The 14,526-nt window shown below is 39.8% G+C and overlaps 2 long non-coding RNA genes across 3 annotated transcripts in view; one reads left to right on the top strand and one right to left on the bottom strand.

Moving 5' to 3' along the window:
* LOC109263725 (uncharacterized) overlaps positions 1 to 14,526 on the bottom strand; it is a 44,105-nt gene that overhangs the window by 9,695 nt on the left and 19,884 nt on the right. The window lies entirely within an intron of this gene.
* Positions 797 to 14,232, top strand: LOC109263726 (uncharacterized). The gene is made up of 4 exons (XR_002078356.2): positions 797 to 871; positions 4,198 to 4,255; positions 4,347 to 4,489; positions 13,272 to 14,232. It is a non-coding gene; the product is annotated as an uncharacterized LOC109263726 (long non-coding RNA).

A 14,526-nucleotide genomic window follows, 5' to 3' on the forward strand; every position in this document is an offset into this window, starting at 1 on the left:
ACAGTGTTGCCTGAACAGTGTACAATTACGCTTTTGTGCAGACAATCAGCAGGTCATTAGCGTACCGTACAAATCACCTTGGACTCAGGATGGAACCCTGGGGACCTGGAGCCGCAATAGACTGGAGAGAAGACATGGTGTTGCTGACAGTTACCTCTGATGGCAGTTAGAAAGGTATGATTGCAACCACATGACAGCTTAATACAACAGAGCTCTGAGCTGTTCACATGGCAAATTCTGATTAATGGTATCAGTAATCACGATGAATTTTTAAGTTTTGGTGGAGGACTCCAATACATCCTGTTAGAATACAAGACTAACAAAGCCCTTTATGAAATTGCCATGTTTTATCATTCTTTTACTGCCTCTAGTTTTACATTTTGGTGAACATGATTATGACCCATAACATATTCTGATGGAGCAGGGACAGAGTCCTGCTGCACATTTGAAAGGCTCAAGAAGAAATTTTTGCATAAGAAAGTGAAAGTGAGATAACTGAAACTTGTTATGGGAATCAGAATTTGCTACTTTTGCACCCACATATGTGCACGTGCACAAAACACACACACACACACACACACAGAATAAGGTCTATTTCACTATATCCACATCTGGCAATGATGTGGGCATAGTGAAAAGATTTCAGATTCCCTCCAGAAAGCCCTTAGGCTACAAGAAAAATCATCCTACATCTAATAAACCCATCTGAGATATATCTACCATATGGTAAAGTCTTGTTCTGCTTTATTCCAACAAATTGGTCCTTGGATTCTTCTCACAGCTGTTGCTGCTATTGTTTAAGTTGTATTGAGTCCTGGCAACGAGCAGGATGCTGTGTACAACAGTCAGGATCCCCACATCTCTGGCCTGTGTAAGTGTTAAATGGTATCACCTGTGATGAGGACTGAGCACCCAGGATATTTAAAAGCCTCACACATAAGAAGTGCTCAATAAATGGGGACCAGAAAGAAATTGTTTTAATTAGAATATTCTGGGAGTTCAGTGTCAGGAGAAAAATGGGAGTGGGTTTCTAAATCCAATAACCACCCAGACAATAAGGATGCTAAAATAAGCAAACAATTAAATCACTTTTCCTCAGAATTTCCCCTTCACTATTCTCCCCCAGTTTGGTTTAGCTCAAGAAACACTGATATGTGCCCAGCCCTGTCCCAGCATGAGAGGCACAAAGATAAACGTGGCCACTTCCTGCCTATGAGCTGCTGCCCTTCTGCTGGGGAAATGAGACACCTAGGATTCTTTCCAAGGAGGGTCTTTTACCATTGCAGTAGCATTTAGAAAGTTTATTATACAAATCCATATCAGTAATATAATCCTGTGAAAGGAAAACATTTACTCTTCTTAATAGTTTTTTAACTTTATTGGCATATAAATGACAAAGCAAAATTGTAAGATATTTACAGTATACATCATGGTGATTTGTATATTGTGAAAGGATCCCTGACCTAGTTAATTAACACATCCATCACTTCACATATTGATCTTCTTTTTTGGTGATAATTTATATGCTTAATTATACAATACAGTGTTATCAACTACCATCACCATGTTATACATTAGATCCTCAGATCTCACTAGTCTTACAGCTGGAAGTTTGTACTCTTTTTATTACCTCTCCGTATTCCCCGTACACTCATTATGATTAAAGTTAGTTAGCTTTATCATATTTTGGTGGCTTCCTGTTTAATTTAAGTCTTCCATGAATAGAGGAGTCATCTTTTTATTTTGCTCTGATGCTACCGGAATTGTTGTGTGTTTTGAATATGCTGGTAAATAAATAAACGAATAAATGTGAACTAAACTTATGCTTAATAAAAAATAAAGCCCATTCTAACAAGCTTATAGGTAATTCTTACCTTATATTTAAAATACACGTAGCTATCACCACACACACACACACACACACTCACACACACACACACACACACACACACACACACATACACATACAGTCCAATATCAAGAGATAATTTAATCCTCTTAGTCTATCTGGATAGGTCATCTGCAGGCGTATAGCCAGACTTCCTTAACATGTTGAGTGGTTTAATATCATCACTACTCTTGTGGAGGGTTTTCCCCCACGGATTTTCCTTTACAATTTTATCAAATTTCAGCCAATTCCTTTCTGTAGTTTAAGTAAGACAGGAAGCCTTGCCAGCTCTGTATTAACTCAGGACCATTTCCTGTTAACTTGGGATTGAGGGGGTCACCGCCCCCCCTTCCTCCTCCTCTCCATCTTCCTTACTTTATTGCCTAGTTTCCCTCTGTTTTGTTTTGTTTGTTTTTTCCTGCTGTTCTTCTGAAAAGCTCCCTGGACCTATTTTCTAAGAAAGAAGAATACTAAAGAGAATGGAAGATAAGATGGGAAAGGTGAACAAAGATGAAAAAAGAAGAATTGTGAGGTTCTCTCAGTGTTTTAACCTCAGGTTCTATTTCTGTGGACAACCAGAAGTGAACGACCATTCTAGAAAGACTAAAAAGATCAAAAATGCTAGGAAGAGAGACAACATCAAGAGATGCCAGAAGAGACTCTGCTAAAGGGAGGAACCATCTCAACTTTTTCCTTCTTCTAATCTCTCTTTTCACAACTCACCTGCAGTGGCCTTTACACTGCTGGTGGGATGGAAACCCTTGGGAAGCCCAGAAGAAGTAGAAGGGACAAATGGCATAAAGTAAAATCCCACTTAGAAGCCAAAAACCAAAAACCAAAACAAAACCAAAAACACTTCCCCAGGGCCTCTAGATTCATTGCTCAAGTATTTTCCACTGCACCCCACCCACTCTCCCAGGCCACCCCACACCTGAACTTCTGGTTGAGCCAGAAGAGCAGTTGGAAGTTTGGGGGCAGGGCCAGAAACCCAGCACAGCCTCAGGCAGTGGGCTCAGCCACCTCCTCTACAGCACTGGGAATGTACTGTCCCCAAAACACCCAACCCGTAAAAGTTAGGTACAGAGAAGCAGCCAGCAATTTCAGAAGCAATTGGGGTTGGCACCAGCACTCACCCACCTTCCTGCTGGGCTCTAGTTGTGGGTATGAAACAGGGTGCAAGGGTGTCCCAGCCCTGCATCCTAACTTCCAGTTAAACCAGAAGCTGGACATTCAGGGGAGGAGCCAGGAATGTGGCCAACCAGGTGCAGGGACATTACTGCCACAGTTTCTATCATGGCCCACAACCAGAATCCAGGCCACACAGGTGTGTTTGTTGAACAGAAACATTCTGAGATTCTGTTTAAAAAGAAAATCTTCTGTTCCAGACTCTGAACAATAATGGCTGTCATTTGTTGAGCGCTTGCTATGTATGGGCTAGACTCTCCATGTAATAGATCATTTAATTCTAATAATCCTATGCAGTAGATACTATAATTATCTCTCCTTTCCATAGTGGGAAACTAGAATTTAGAAGAGTAGAGAACTTGATTCAAGCCACTGAAGAGCCCGATCCAAGATTCCATGCCAGGTAGATTTGACTCCAACACCCACAGTTTTTTAAAATGTCCCATCATTTTCTTTTTCTTGTTATTTCTTTTTATTATTGAGCTATGGTTGACACAAAAAGTTACATTAGTTTCAGGTATACAACATAGTGATTCCATAGTTCTGTATGTGATGCTGTACTCACCACAAGTATAATTACCATCTGTCACCATACAACGCTATTACATTACATTGACTATATTCCCTATGCTGTGCCTTTCATCCCCCTGACTTACTCATTCCATAACTGGAAGCCTGTGTCCCCCACTACCCTTTGCCCATTTTGCCCATCTCCTACCTCCTCCCCTCTGACAAACACCAGTTTGTTCTCTGTACTTATGGGTCTGTTTCTGCTTTTGTTTGTTTGTTCATTTGCAAAACCCACATTTTTAATGATCAAGCGTAGGAAACCAAAATTCTACACCTTTGAGAGCACTCTTCCTGGATGAGATTTTAAGTCATTTCGACCTTGTTTTGTTAGAGGGACAGAATTCAGTAGCCAGACAGCACATAGTTTTCCTCTATCTGACAATGTGCCTGAGGACAGAAGTAGATTCTAGAAATCAGATAAACAAGCATCAGAGATAATCCACTCACGAAGCAGAACTTGAGGGAATGTGTGGGTGGAAATGTGAATTCTAGGCTTAGTCTGGCTCAGAGTTGACTTGTGTCAAAGTTAAAGTATTTCTCTTGTCTTTCAGCAGCAGCTAATACAGGAAGATACACCCGCCATGAGCTTTAGTCGCAGCTCTACATAAATAGGTAACATGCTAATATCTGATATATTCAGGAGGTCCCTGAAGAGCAAGAACTTTACTCACTAATTCCTTAACTTTCCAAACCACATTTTTAGGAGAAATACTGACTGACCAACACCAAGGAGAAGCATAATAAAGTACTGGGAATATTCTGGAAACTTCCTGAAGAAACAGTAGATGCAATAAAGGAAGAAAAAGTCAACACTGCCTTTGTATCCAATGGCCCCTCGCTCTTAAAGTAAGAGAACCCTTATGATTTTACAGCAGTTTCAATAATAAATGTAATTGATAATTTAACATAATTATCAAATAAACATGTTGAGACAGTATTCCCCCATCCACAGAGGCCTTAAGAATCCTCATGATGATGACTTTGGGAGCATTAGGACTATTTATAAAATATTCTAGTCAGCCCAAACTACTTTTATTACTTGTCCTCCCTGTACCTGTGAACTCCCAGGAGCCTTCTATTTGTATATTTGTGATTACCAAGGGAGATCCCCAATCTGGTGAGGAAAGAAAGACAGCAAGACTCTTCCCCTCTCTCTCAAGGCCTCCCAACTCAATTGATGGGACTGCTCTGTCATAGTGAACTAGGATCTAACAGCAGGTATTCTCTTCCTCACCCCTTTCTATGCCACAGGCTCCTCCAAAGAAGGATGCCCTTCTAGAACAATTGTCACACAAAATGCAGAACTGGCACACCTCAGTTTCCATCAAAAAGTCAGAAGCCTAAGATCATATAAAAACAGCTTCAAGCCTACACAGTAAGCCAGCTCCCTATGCAATATAATTTAGAGCAAATCAAAAGATTCCAAGATATATACCCCTCAACTACTTTCATTCATTCAGTCAACCATTATTTATTGAGCACCTGCTGTGCAGGGGTTTTTAGAAGATGGAAATACAATGGCCATAGCGTTGCCAGATTTAGCAAATAAAAATCTTGTATTTGATCTGGCAACTCTAAATGGCCAGCAAGAGACCATGCCTGCCCACAAGGACCTTACAATCTAGTGCCCTATGCATTCCCTAAGAATTTTTAAATCTATTAGCACCTTAGCAAAAGTGGATTTATCCAATTAGCCTCAAAGTGCAGAACTAAGTTTTGAAGGGAAGACTAAGGTCCAAGGCAAGGCAAGCATCAGTAGAATGTCACAGAGGAAGTAATAATGACTGACCCAAGACAATGCAATGGCTCTGTGCCTCTAGTTGGTGGCAGGGGTTGGGGGTAGGGTTGCCAAGTAAAGGGATCCAAATGAAGAAATTATTGCTGAGAACTCAGCTTGCTTCACCTGCATTCCAAATTAGTGACAAGTTAGCCAAAAATGTTGTCAAGGTTGGTAAACATCTCAATTAGACCTGAACAGAGCATCTAGTGGGATCTCATGCCAGCTTATGGTTTGGTGTGGAAACCATACAAAATGTGGTGGTTTTATAGGGTTTGAACCTGAAAGCAAGCAAAATGTGGTGGTTTGAGCTATGTTTTTCTTGGAGTATTTTAGGTACTCAGGCATAAAAATTCACAGTCAGGCTTGGGAGGTCCAATCTAAAACAATAAAAAGTTTTCACACTATCCTTTCAGCAACCACAAGGAATAGGCTTCCAAGGGAAGTTGTAGACTCTTGTTTGAATATCTTTTAAATATGGTTGATAGATGGACTATTTAGGCCATATTTATGTGACAAAAATTGATTCTGATATTGAGAGGGAAGAAAAAGGCTGTCTTTTCCTGGACCAATATTATCTACATAGGAAAAAGAAAGCAAGGGATTATTATGCATGTCATTTTGTTAATCATAAAACTAGTAAAAGATTAGTTCCATTGGCAGAAATATCTTGCTGTGAGCAACTCCATAGCATGAGTCTAAAGTGAGAGAGAGAAGAGTAAAATAATCCATTTTGTTTTACATGTCAGTTATTAAAGCTGCTTCAAAGCCTTCATGGAAAGATGTGGGGCACATATAAATGGGAAGTGCCACAAAAGAGGTGGCAGAAATGCAAAGATCCATTTGCACAGCAAACTTTACCACTTCCCTGACTAGTTATCTACAGTTTCCTAATCTTAGGATCCCATACTCTGTATTGTCTTATGCCAGTTGCAAAATACAAATTCCTGTTTCTCCATTCCTTTCCTTTCTTTGACCTCCTTTGTCTGAGCCAGGAAATGAAATGCCTCATGGGAACATGTAAGTGCAGGGTTAGAGCTGTACTAGGTTTTGAGTAATGTTGACTCTGTGATGGCAGAGGAGTGCCCTGCCTGAGTGCAAGAAAATAGACCACATGACCTTTCCCAAGATTTTCTTGCAGCTTCTGTGAGACTCATTCATTCGACCTGCAATCAAATTAAAATATTTACTTCGTTCTTTAGTTTGAAGAGCATAGTATTTCTTCATCATCAATGGAAATTCTATTGTTCTCACAATGATATGAATTTATTTTTAAATTTTGTATTGCTTCATTTTATTTTCAAGGGGGAGAGAGAAAAATTATAAAATCAATTATGGTTTACATGAACAGAACAGTAGGAATCATCATTATTATCACATAACTCATATATTTATTAAGTTGTTCCAGGAAAATCTAGTTAATTTAGACCTGAGCCTTTGAAACATTTGGTAATTCCAAGATGGGGAATTGACTGAACTTTTCCTTTGGTGGAAGTGAGAGAGTTAACAAATCTAATTAAGTGAGCTTTGCAGGGGGTGATTAATCTTAAGAAAACAAACTGCTTTCAAACACTCCAGTAATAACTGTTTCTGACAATTAATGAAACGATTACAAAGAATCCTGGCCTACTCATTAAAGCAGACCCAAGTTATAAGGTCTTGGCTACAGAATATTGGTCCCTGGATTATGTAAATATTTCCTAATATATTTTTTAATGTTTATTTATGTATTTTGAGAGAGAGAGAGAGAGAGAGAGAGAGAGAGCACATAGGCAAGGGGGGGTGGTATACAGAGAGACAGGGAGAGAATCCCAAGCATGTTCCATGCTGTCAGGTCAGAGCCTGACATTGGGCTCGATCTCACAAACTGTGAGATCATGAACTGAGCAAATATTTTCTATATGGTAGGTTACACACAGTATTCTCTAATTCTGACATATTATGGTATATACTGACCTTCCCTCAAATTAGCCTGCTGTAATGAAGGTTTCTCTGTATTTCTGTTCTAGAGTTGTATGAACCCAAGATGTCAGTCAAATAAGCCTAAATGGTCTTTTGAAGATACTTATGATCCATGCAATCTCTGTTAATGACTTTTACATATATATATATGTCCCTTAAACCAGTGGCACAATTGGATTAATTGCAATCCAGTTGTCCAGCACATTGCGATAGTTGAAACTTAACTATGAACACTCATGTAGATAATCATGTAGATAATCTAAATCACTATCCAAGGAATATACAAAAGCCATACATTGAATAGTATGGTCAAATGTCTAAGGATTTCACAGGTAAACCCAACTTGTTCATGAGCTCTTAAATTAAATTGAGAAGCTAGCTGAAGATATTTTGTCTTGAAAACACCAACAATTCATTACAGAGCCCATAACCAAAACTCTTCATAATGTTACTTATGGGAACGATAGGTCTCTTTGAATACTCTCCTTGAGGCACACTAAGTAAACTAAATGTAGAAGAATCCATCTAACTACAACTTAGTTATAAATGCAAACAAAACAGAAAGATTGAGTATTTATTCATCCAACATACATATATTAAGTATTTACTATCCATCAGGTTCAGTTATAAGCACTGAAAACGGAAGATAAATATTACATGGCACTTACACCACAGCTTATTGTCTACTTAGGGAGACACAGGTTAATAAAGCAACAATGACAAAAAACCCCACAAAACTACAAATACTATAAAAGAAATAAGCAGTGGGTGCTATGTAGTCATAAAGACAGACACCTAATTTCAAGCATCAGAGAAGACTTTTGGAGGGTTATTACTTGAGCAAAGCTGGAGAGCTGAGAACATAGCCTCGTGCACAATGAGCCAGGGAGGGCTTTCTAGAATAAGGGAATAGCAGAAGGAGATGCAGAAGGAGAAACCAAAAGGCCTTGTTAAGCATTATATTAATGTTAATGGTAAGCATTAGCTAGTACTTTTCACAAAGCACCTTACTAAGGATTTTACAGTCATTTATCTCATTTAATTCCACCATTACCAAATAAGTCAGTTCTATTGTCATTCTAGTTGTACAAAAAGAAAACTGAGGACTCAGAGAAGAAATATAATTTGGTCAAGATTATGTAGCAGTTTGACTCGAGAACCCAAGATCCTCACCTCTAAGCTCTAAGCCTCCACAGGAATGCCCCAAACCCCAAATGGAGTTTGTCTTTGCTTTATAGGCAATAGGAGACCTCTAAAAATCTTAGGTGAATATACTTAAAGTAATCCTTTTTTTTTTTTTTAATCCTATAGTCCAATACCTTGATTGCTTTCTGGTTAAATCTGACTTCCAACTTGAGAAAAAGAACAGTGACTTAAGAAGTCCCTTTGTGCATGTGAATCATAACCCCTAGAATTAGGACAGAGGTAAGAGTAATACTATTTCCAACAAGCAGAGATGGGAACTGCTGTCGGTCACTCTGATATGCTGTGTAGAAACCAACTTGGGCTGTCATGCCATGCATACATTGTAGAATACTTCATTTATAACTACTCTCATGGAGGTAGGGTCAGATTGCTAAATCTGAATAATTTAAATTCAGAGTACTTCTTCAGTATTCTTTCTTTATAATTGAAGGTTTTTAAAGGGCAAGATTTGCTTAGAACCATGGTTAAAATAGTAGAGTATAACTATAGTGATCTAAAATGATCTAATTTTCTAGAAAATTACTACTTTCTACAAGCTGCATAAACTTTAATTAAAAAGACAAGGAGGCCTATTCTCTCCTCTCCTTACACACATACGACATACTAGGCCCTTCGGATTCTGGTGAAAGGAAAAGAGCAGATTGAAGAAATTAGAATTTTTAGCAAAACTAAAGCTAATTAAGATGTAATGCTTATCTCCATCATTAAGGACCAACAGGTATCAAACATTGTTGCTTTTCTAGAGAGAAAATATGTGTAAAGTTAGTTTATAAAATAAACTGTAGAGGCAGGTTAAGTCACAAGTAACAACACACAAATCACCTCATAGGAACATGACAATAACGTTCTGCAGTTAAATATCACCAAGATGAGGATTCCTAAGAGGCTTAACACTGTGCTTTATGTATCTATATCCGATAAAATATCCCCAGCATCCTATAAAAAATATTTTGGTAGTTTCCACTACAAATTCTCCAGAAGCTGATCTTACTGGTAGCATATTTAGAGGAATGGATCAAGGAAAAGGGAGGCCACTAAGGTGAGAACAGACACTGAGTTTGAAAATAAACTCAGCAATTCACAGGATAGGATCTATGGCCACAAAAGGTTTCTCAGCCTAAGTAATCACTCACGGGTTTTTTTTTTTTCCTTCACCTGCTTTCTCTCTTTGCTTTCTTCCTTCCTGATCGCTCTCTTTCCATGGTAGTCCACCTTCCAAGCTGTTCCCAAACTGGTTGTCTAAAATCACCTTAAAAGGACATATTTGAGGCAAAGCAGCTTAGTGCACTCTGTCCTATGGGGAGAAGAAGCATTTGGGTAGCCTCCGTGTCAGTGTGAATTGGGCTGCCATGGAGGCTGGCCCACCGAGATTAAATGAAAATCAACTCTAATAGGGATGATGTAAAACAGAATAGCATTTTTTAAAAACACATTCAGATATCTGCAGGTATTCCTCCCATTCAACAAGTTCTGAAAAAAGCTGGACAGCAGCTACAGCTTCATAAGCAGCTTCTTGCTATATGATGTTGATGCGCTGACAAAAAATTGAGAAATGAGGGGAAGGATGTGCACATAGCACAAATGTTTATGATTATGTACACATCACTCGTGTTGAGTACGTAGCTCAGCTATACTAACTATACTGATTAACTGTATTTATATATATGGGAGGTGGTTTGAAAAGCACTAGAATGTGTGTGTGCATATGCAAGCAGAGTGAAATACTGTATTGTGTGTATAAATATCAGGTAGTATAAAATAAAATACCCTATAGTTGTTTGTTTAGGGACACATTTGGATTGAGTGAGCACTATAACAATCATTTCTTTCAAAGCCACAAAAACATCATACTTTTTCAGTTTTAATAAAGTCTAGTTTTTGGCAGTTCTTTTATCACATCTGTCATCCCCTAAGCTTTGCTTAGCCAAAGCACTCAGACTCAAATTTTGAAATTGTCAATATAGTCCTTCTAATATTTAAGTCTTAAATTATCTAAGCAGATTAACTACTCTTATTCTATGCCTACAGGATGCAGGGGTAAAGATAGGCAGAGGAAATAATAACTTTTTTTCAGGCAATTAAGTTCCTGTGGAGGTTGTGTTTGGGGCATGCATTTGGAAAGTGGTCCAATGTATTTATGTAGATAACCAGGTAGACAAGAGGAGTACATACACTCCAGTATCTAGATCTGTAAGACAAAAAAATGGCTCCATCTAAGATGCTTAATCCTTGAGCTTTTAAATAAAAAGTTATAGTTCACACTGACACTTTCCAGTTTGCCAACTAGCAGTGGATGTCCTGAAGCCAAGAAAGATATCTTATAGAAACACACACACACAAAGGAAAGAAAGAAGAAAGAGAGAAAGGGGAGGGGGCTCCTTTTCACAGCAGTGCCTATCTGTGTGGTGACCTCATTTTTGCTACGATCTCCCTTTGGAGATCAAAGCAGGATTAATGTGATTCTTTACTGTTTGCCCTGCACATCTCAGAGCTCTGGAGACTTCGGAAATAAGTGGAGATGCAGCCCTGGAACACAGGGGAAACAGAATAGGAATGTGGTGGGTGAACAGTCCAAAGGATAACTACGAAAAGTTATTTGGGATTTGGGAAGCAATGCAGAATTTAAAGTCCTTTGCATTTTTAAACGCCTCTGCTTTCTCTTTTCTCATTTTCTGGGGCAAGGCTTTTGGCTAATTGATGAGGCCAGCACTAAATGTCATATTAATAAGTCTCCACAATGACCTTCTAGCTCATTGGGAATGTTTTGCAGCTGCTAGTACACATAATAAGAGAATGGAACCCTGCATGTTTTCACACTAAAGCCCTTTCGCGTTACAACCAGACATTTATGCAGAGGATTTAAAAGAAGGGAAAATCTTCCAAAATATCAAAATGAGCTTTTGTATTTCCACCGCGTGTGACATTCCTGGATGCCGGAACCCCTAAAGAGTGTTTCTGCAGCCTTTCAGAGGTGCTCGTTGTTCTCCTGAGAAAAAAAGGCAAGTCTTATATTCCTGGGATCTCCGAAGGTGAAGGAAAAATCACTCTCGTTTTTAATGCTTAATGTATACACCTCTTGGAGGGGTAGAGAAAGCCCCCCTCCGCCAAACCTGACTGTGATTTCAGCTGCATTGCCTAGAAGAGGGCGCTGCAGTTTTTAGGGACTCGGTACAGCAGGGGAGAACCGGATTGCGCGGGTAGGGGCGGAGGCTCTCTCAATCAGGGATGTGACCCCACGGTCTCCACTCTTGGTTTACGTAATTCCACCCCAAACTCACCTTCTCCGCAACTCTGCACGCCTAGCCACACAAAGACACTCGCACAACAAGAAGTCCCCAACTCCAATAGCCCATTCACTGCTAAGCTAAGCCCTGCTTTTTCCTGCGAGCACCTTCGTCTTGTTCGCTCTTCCAAGTTCCTTTAGGTTAGTGCTCGAAGACCATTTTTCCCCCTTTCACCAAGTCTCTCCAAACCCAGCTGGAGGCTACGTGGCCAAAGCCCAAAAAGTGGCGCAAGAAGAAGACACCTCATGACACGCTGGGGATAAAGGTCTAGATAGGACCCAAAGGCGGGGACCCAGGGGCCTTCCCACGCGTATCCCCGCCCTGACACCCATGGAGGTTCCACCTCCTTTTGCGTAACGTCCAATACGCCTGTCCCCTGCGGAGCGGCGGGGAGCTTGGAGTCAGGCTGTCTCCAGGGCCAGGAGTGCGAGGCCAGGGGTCTCCTCTGCTGCAGTCCTTGCAGCCCCGCCCGAGAGCTCAAACTTTCGCTTCTGCGTCCTGGCGGCGCCGGACTCCCGCTGCCTGCCCCGAGCTCCCACCTGGAGAGGGAATTCAACAAGGAACCCGGTGAATTGCCTCAACTGGATAAGCAGCCCGATGGTGAAGCTTTTTGTCCGGAATACAATTCCCAGGGCCAAGATAAGGGAGGAGGAATCTCTCTCAGTGCCTAAACACGCTACGCTCACCTCCAGTTGTTTTAATCACAACAAACACTAGCAAACTGGACTGTCCTTGCTTTATTTAGCTACAGCTGGCTGTGTTGATAATTGTTTTCTCATTATCATGCTAATTTGTTAACAAGGAAATTTTCCGTTGAACAGGGATTATTCCGGAATCGGTAACTAGGAATCTTGGCTGGCTGAGGGACTCAGCCCGAAAATTCTGTTGGAAAAGCTCCCAACATCAGTATCAGCCCACCCACCCTCCCCCTCTCATTCCCTATTTTTACACTATTATTCTTTCTGCAGCCCTGGTTTGCACAGCGGTGGCCTATCACTCGGAAACCATCCTGTAGCTAAAAGGATAGTAGTTAGAGACCCACAATTCATTTTTAAAATGTTAAGTTTTAAAATATTGCAGGGTGTTTTTTCCCGAAGTTTAAAGGACCACCTGAAAACTCAAGTACAATTAGTCGCTGTATTTTAAAGGACTTTATATTGCTGAAACATTTCTAACCGCCGGTGTCTGACTTTGCAAAATATAGGAGTTAGAATTTAGTAAAAGTTACTTATTAAAGCGCAGTGGGAGCCCTGTAAGTTTTACAGTTTCTGCCAAGACATTGCTAATATGTATGTATATATTCTCATGGGTTGTATTTTTTTAAGCTCTCATTTTTAAAACTTCATGTTTTGGGCATGATTCCTTAAGTTCCTATTAATATGTGATCTTTTTAATCCAGCAGAAAATCGAAATTCTAAGGAAGGGAAGTGCAGGTTTCAGCCTCTCTTCAATTCGTTATAAGTAGGGTTTACCAACTCTTTTGACTTGTATTTGCTAACTTAGAAAACTTTAAAGGTAAATTTGGAAAATTAACTTGAAAGAAGCACATAACAAAGGGTGACTTTCATCAGTTTTTTTTTTTTTTTTTTGGAGGGGAGGGTGTTTAAATCAGTTAAGACCTACAGAGTAATAAAATTAGATAGCATTCTGAAATATATAATATGGGGAGGGCTTTAAAAAATGATCCCATCTAACAATCCTTGCATATACACAACTAACAAGAAGTCCACAACTACCAACAGCCAGCATTGCTTGCAAATTGTATTCGATTGAAACTCTGCTGAAGAGTTGATCTTCCATTGTATTTTGGAATTGTGTGAAGGTATGTATGTACGGGATCTGTATGTATAGTTCTTATACTTTATATATGTTTAGACATGCATCCCTTTTAAATGTTTACGTGGTTAGTCACTTTAAGAACATCAAAATAAATTATACGTTGGCTCACACTATCTCCCAGGTATTCCTAAACACTGATGAACAAAAATCTTTATATCGGAAATGAAGAGTACCCATTTAAAGGAGAGAATGGAAAGGGGAACTCGATTTATTCTCATTTGTTTATCGCTAGACGTTCCCCCCACCTCTCCACAAATTCATTTGAATAGCTTTCAAGCCGGAAAATGGAAATGTGGCTCCTGCCCTCTATTTCAGCGGCGGCAGCAGCGTCCTGGCAACAGCGCAATTTTCTATCATCAAGGATAAATGGCATCGAACAGAACATTCTGATAAAAAAAAAAAAAAGAAGAAGAAGAAGAAAGAAAGAAAGAAAGAAAGAAAGAAAAAAAAGCTTCAGCCCAAGGAGCCCATGATTGCTGGCCTTCCTGTCTGTCATCCCTTTACAAAATCCTCTCCGCAAACCTGAGCGGCATGCTGTCAGAGCTAATAACGTCTTGGGGGGGGGGGGGGGAGCATAGTCTTCCCTGCACAATGTTCCCATTTATTAAATCGAGTGCTTATTTTAAAATTGCAAATATCTTTGTTTGGTTCACGGCAAATTAAAACCAAGATGCAGGAAGTTACATGATGCAACAACTATTCGTGTCATATCAAAGAATCAAGCCGCTATCTCGCCCTTCTTGGGGCTAAGGTCGGTTGAGGGGGAAGGGGAAATCTGGGGGAATCGAGGGTAAGAGGTTTTTCGGAGGAAAAAT

The sequence above is a fragment of the Panthera pardus genome, unplaced genomic scaffold, assembly GCF_024362965.1.
Source record: "Panthera pardus isolate Hobbes unplaced genomic scaffold, ASM2436296v1 HiC_scaffold_8, whole genome shotgun sequence".
NCBI classification, from domain to species: domain Eukaryota; kingdom Metazoa; phylum Chordata; class Mammalia; order Carnivora; family Felidae; genus Panthera; species Panthera pardus.